Source organism: Coenobita brevimanus, chromosome 58 (assembly GCF_032717465.1).
Source record: "Coenobita brevimanus isolate Jiangsu-jjx chromosome 58, ASM3271746v2, whole genome shotgun sequence".
Lineage (NCBI taxonomy): Eukaryota > Metazoa > Arthropoda > Malacostraca > Decapoda > Coenobitidae > Coenobita > Coenobita brevimanus.
Window position 1 is genome coordinate 21,116,789 of NC_137011.1, and position 6,218 is coordinate 21,123,006.

The 6,218-nt window shown below is 41.0% G+C and overlaps 1 pseudogene; it reads right to left on the reverse strand.

Annotated features, from left to right (window-relative positions):
* Positions 1 to 2,697: 2,697 nt before the first annotated feature.
* On the reverse strand, positions 2,698 to 3,141 carry LOC145402680 (protein GVQW3 pseudogene; annotated as a pseudogene).
* Between the last annotated feature and the right edge of the window lie 3,077 nt (positions 3,142 to 6,218).

The window sequence follows — 6,218 nt, forward strand, 5'->3', positions numbered from 1 at the left end:
GGGACCAAGTTTTTTCAAAGCAGCAAATTTTTTTTGCAATCTTTGTGCCAATTTTGTTGTGATTTGATTGTGTAGTTTCGGCTGCCCAAAATACACACACACACACACAGCTATTGCTATAGTATATTACAAGTGCTCATGGGCCCTTCAGGCCCCTCGCACTTGCTCATGCAAAGGGCTCTCGCACTGCACGCTCGCTTTCTCATGTTTTGCAATCATTTCCTCGTGCGTCTCACTCATATCCTTGCACTTCGCGTGCACGTTGCAATCATTTCAGATAATCCGAATCACGTTTATGTGCTGTTCTAGCCTAATGTTGTCACTATTGGCCATAAAGGCAACATCAAAGGGCCCATGATGGTCCGTTTATGTGCTGTTTTACTTCGACATTATCACTTGTATTTTTTTGCAGCTAACCAGTTGATCTTGTTTTTTGCAGCTTCGGGAATGGAACCCAAGTTGTCCGAACGCAAATCCGAAATACACACACAGACACACGACTACTGCTATAGCATATTTAATTGTAGCTATGGGCAAAAAATTCTACGGAGATCCTGTGCTGGGTGCTGGGAGTGGCCTTTTTGGTCAAAATGTGATTGCTCATTAAATATAGTAAAAGTTTTTCAATCGTGATGAGTCCAAGTTTTTTCACATCATCGATTTTTTTGCGATTTTTGTGCTAATTTCGGTGCGATTTGAATGTGTAGTTTCGGCTGCCCAAAATACAATCACACACACACACACACACACACACACACACACACACACACACACACACACACACACACGGTTAGTGCTATAGAATATTAGAAGAAGAATAGTGTATTAAATTATACCTGTGTCATAGTAATACAGAATGTGAGTCAGGTGAAATAGTACCTCCTTACTGTAGCAGTGCAGGATAATTCAGGAAGATGGTTTCAGCCACTTACTTTGAACGGACATAACTGCGTCATCAGGCAGAAAGATATTGATAATGATATTGATAATGAACTTCACCATCACCAATATGATAATTTTTTTCAATGCTGTGGTCAAACGAGATCCCGAAAAAGAAAAAATTTTGAAACTACTAATGACAAACTGAAAAAGGATGAAAAACATCATAATCCAGCTACTCAGGCTAACTGTTTCCATATAGTAATGTCAAAAATATTAATAACGTAACATTTATGGCATCTGTATATTTTCTGGCACCTGCTTATTACAGATAGTTATAAAAACCCCACTGTCCACACACCTTTCGACCCCCTCAGACTCCATCAACACACTACCTGTCGAAAATTTGCTCATAAAAAAGTCCAGATGAAGGCCACTATATAATGGACTGACACCGCAAAGTTTAGCCGCAAAAGCAAGAAGTATGTAAAGAAGGAAACACCAAACTAGCAATATATATATCTTAAAGAAAATTGCGCACATTAAAATCCAACACTTACAAACATGCCCATTTACAGGTTCCCTGGTTTATAATGTCATCATGCCAGAGTAAAGAAGTTTTGCTTAGAGATAAAATAAAATAAAAATAAATAACAGGTGTTAGCTGATTCAGAGAAATGCTGAATAATTAGGTAAAAGAGGACGCCTTCCTGGAAACTGTGGAAGACGGATGTAACGGAGTGAAAAAATGAAGGGAAAAGCTGATTGAACAAATTCCCCCCCTTGAATGCTGACTTTCTCAAAACATGACCATTCACAGTCAGTTTTTAGATGCATTTCAGATATGGAGACACCTAAAACCATTGAGGGAGGGTGAGATGAAAGCATAGGTAAGTAACCAGCCGGAAACACTCCCAGTCAGTCATGCCAGTAGAACAGATTTGGATAGCTTAAACCACAGCAATTGTTGCGGTTGCCCAGTTCTCCTGGCGCTATACTTTTGTGGCTAAGACGGCTGGGTAGTTAGTTACATATTATATATAAATAAATAAATAAATATATATATATATATATATATATATATATATATATATATATATATATATATACAGAGAGAGAGAGAGAGAGAGAGAAAGAGAGAGAGAGAGGTGTGTCAGAAAAGTTCCAGGACTGATGTCACAAAAGATATATTTCAAATCCAAACTACAAACTACGACTTGCCCCCTTCGACGTAATCCCCCTGGAGTCTAACGCACTTTCCCATCCTTCTCTGCCACGCCTCCATGCACCCCTGGAAGGATTCTTCCGGGATCCTCCGCAGCTCTGTCGTCACGGCCATGTTGATGTCTTCCACGTCTTCAAAACGGGTCCCCTTGATGACCCCCTTGAGCTTGGGGAAGAGGAAAAAATCACACGGAGCCAGGTCGGGTGAGTAGGGAGGTTGCCTCAGCACGGTGATGTTCCTCTCGGCCAGGAACTGTCGGATGCTCAGGGCACTGTGAGCAGGAGAGTTGTCATGGTGAAGCAGCCATGAGTTGTCCTGCCACAACTCTCACCTCTTCTTGCGCACTGAACGAAGCAAACGCTGCAGGATCTCTTTGTAGGCGTGCTGGTTAATCGTCTGGCCCTGTGGCAAGAACTCGGTGTGGACGATGCCCCTCACATAGAAGAATGCGATCAACATGACTTTGACTTTGGACTTCGACTGTCTTGCTTTCTTCGGCCTTGGTGACATCGGACTCTTTCAATGAAGGCTCTGGCGTTTGGTCTCTGGGTCGTACTCGAAGATCCATGACTCATCACCGGTGATGACTCTCCCTAGCAAGTCTGGTTTAGTTTCAAGATGCTCGAGGATGTTCTGACACAACTGCACCAATCCTTCTGGTCATCATTCAGCAGCTTCAGCACCATCTTTGCACAGACTTTCTGCATACCCAAATCTTCAGTGATAATCTTCCAGACGTTGTCCCGATTCATGCCCTGCTCATTTGCAATCAGTCGAACAGTCAACCGACGATCGCCACGCACAATCTGCCTGACACGCTCAACATTGGCCTCAGTCCTGCTCGTTGAAGGCCTTCTGCTCCTGGGGTCGTCTTCCACGTCCTCGCGTCCCTCTTTGATCCTCTTGTACCACTCAAAAACACGTGAGCATGACATCGTCTCATCTCCGCACACTTGCTGCAGCATTCCCAGTGCTTCAGACGGAGTTTTCCCCAACCGAACCAGAAACTTCAGGTTGGTTCGTTGCTCTGTGCTCATCGCTTGACGACCTGAAGCAGAGGACATGTATACAAAACCATGTGAAAAAAAAATCAATGGCTGCAGGGAGCTGAGATCACAGTCATATACTCCCTGGATATTACGTCACACGGTGATACAACCCGCTAATCCCTCTCCCACTCATAGCTCACACAACACAGTCCTGGAACTTTTCTGACACCCTTGTATATATATATATATATATATATATATATATATATATATTGTTTCATAGCCTATGATTTCATCATCCTTTGTGTAATTTTAACGCACAGTATGCTGCATGTTTGATCACGAGCGTGTTCTGCCTCAGTCCCCCCTTCTACCGTTATAGTAGAGTAAGTCGTCCTTTCTGTTGTTCAGAGCAGGTTTGTCAGATCTTTGTCCCCTATGGCTTCATTTGCGCGTCCTTCTTACAAGTTGTATCAAGCTCTGCTGGCCCCTATATAATGAGCTCAGTCTCTGCATTATGGCCACTTAGATCTACTCCTCATTTTGCTCACATCTCTGTCCTTCCCTGTACAGTTATTATTACTGAGTGCTCAGGAAGTCTTCAACCATCTAGCAGCTGTGTGTAATTTGAGTATAACTGTTGTTGCATTTTTTCTTGTACTGTGTAGCATAAGGTTAATTCTTAGGCCTAGTAAGGTTTTTCCAATTTATGTAAGGTTCTTATTGTCAGACATCATTAATAATATTTTGTATCTGTAATAATTTATCTTGCATTAACTGAGCATTACCCAGTGTATTTTCATTTTATCAGGGCTAACTTAGGTAAAATTACTCTTGCTAATTTCGTGTTAATAGAGGCTATTGCAGTTAACCATATATTTAACCTGTGTTTTGCCATTACATTATCCTTATGAGTCCTGAATGTTTTGTTGTTAGTTTAAGCATTAAACTTTAACTTGTAATTTTACCTAACTCTTTGTTTTGAACCTGGAACTTTGCGGGACAGTTTTCTCTGTTCCGTAACATAAATTTGGCAACCTCTTATCAGGATAATCAGGATATTATCATAAGGATAGTGCTTGATATTTTGTGACTGTGATTTATTCATGATGTCTACTATTACTACACTTGATGAAGCCAAAGATTTTTTGTCAAATGTGCAAACAGTGTTGGATGTAGAAAACAGAACAAAAAATGAACTTAAGCTTGTTGCTCAACAATTGGGAATTGCAGTTCACTCTCATCATTCTAAAGATCAAATTGTTGGCATGATTAATAAAAGCTTGTTTAATGTAACTCCTCCAAATGAGCAAACGCAGATTTAATTAGCTAAGTTACAGCTAGCCCTGCAGGAGGCTCGTGTTAAGGAGGCTGAATTTCAAGCACGTGCTAAGGAGGCTGAGTCTCAGGCTAAGGAGGCGGAGTCTCAGGCTCGCGTTAAGGAGGCTGAATTTCAGGCAAATGCTAAGGAGGCTGAATCTCAGGCTCGGTTTCAGGAGACACAGATACAGGCTCAGGCACAAATTGAACTAGCTAGGATTCAGGCAGACCATGAGTATCGCATGAAACAAGGTGGAACTGGATCATCTAGCTCTGATGATTTTGATGTGGCTAAAAATGTTAAACTTGTCCCTCCTTTTAATGAATCTGATTTAACAAAGTATTTTCATTTGTTTGAGAGGGTAGCTACAGGTTTTAATTGGCCCAAAAGGTATTGGCCAGTACTCCTTCAAACTGTTCTAACCGGGAAAGCTCAAGTAACTTATGCATCTTTGCCTCAGGATCAATGTGATAATTATGATGTAGTTAAGAGCTTGATTCTTAAGGCCTATGAGCTTGTTCCTGAAGCTTATAGAGTAAAATTTAGGACAACTTACAAGCAAGATAAGCAATCCCATGTTGAGTATGCAAAAATCAAAGAAGATCTGTTAGAGCAGTGGTTAAATTCTAAGAATGTGGATTCTGATTTTGACAAATTCAAGCAGATGATTTTGCTGGAGGACTTCAAAAGGTGTATTAGTAAAGATGTAAGCCTATATCTTGATGAGAAAAGACTTGATAATTTGTCTGATGCTGCAGTTTTAGCTGATGAATATGTTCTCACTCACAAGAGATATTCTAGAGAAAGAAGGAAAGCTGAGAGTAAGTACGTTGCCTCTACTCAGAGTACAGGTAACAGGAAAGAGAATAAAGATGATGTTTCTCAGGAAGTAAATACCAGCTTCACCTCTAGATTTCAGAAAAGTAAATGTACTTATTGTAGTAAGCTTGGACATACTACGGAGAATGTTTCAGGAGACAGCGTGATGTGAACAAAAATGAGTCTTTAAATATTCAGTCAATTGGTCTAGTGTCCACTCTTGAGAGTTCCCAGAATTCTTTAACTGAGTTAACTGAACCTGCTTTGAGAGGTAACTTAAATTCTCATGATGGAGCTCCTCTTTTGAGCAGTAACGTGGGTGACACTCTCAAGAGTTCATGTGCTAATTTCCTGTCTGATGGTTTTGTCAGTCCTCTGGACAGTAATGACAGGAAATCAGTTAAAATATATCGTGATACAGGTGCTTGCCAATCCCTTATGCTGACCAGTGTTCTAGGCTCTAATGTTAATTCCTCTGATGAAACTGTAATCTTACAAGGTGTAGGGAATAATTACTTCTCTGTCCCTCTGTGCAGAGTAAATTTAGTCTGGTTTTGTTAATGGTTCTGTTATGGTTGGGTTGGTTGAGACACTCCCAATGTCAGGTGTAACTTTCTTACTTGGAAATGATATTGGTGGAAGTCAAGTGTGTCCAGCTCCTCAGTTGTCTAGTGAGCCAGTGGCTGCGACCTGGGATTGTGATGTCCCTGATGTGTTCCCTGCATGTGCTGTCACTAGGGCTAAGTCTAAAGTTACTGGTGATTTAGAGGATAATGATGATGATGATGTTATCCTAGCTGACACTTTTTTTGCTAATTTGGACCACTCACCAGATGAGGCAGTATCCCGTAGTGTTGATAATTTGTCTCGTCAAGAGTTGGTTGAGTTGCAGGTTGCTGACCCTGAGTTGAAAGGTCTAGCTAACTCTGCTTGCAGTGAGGAAGAGTCAGCTGGTGCTTCTACTTGTTATTATATAAAGTCAGGA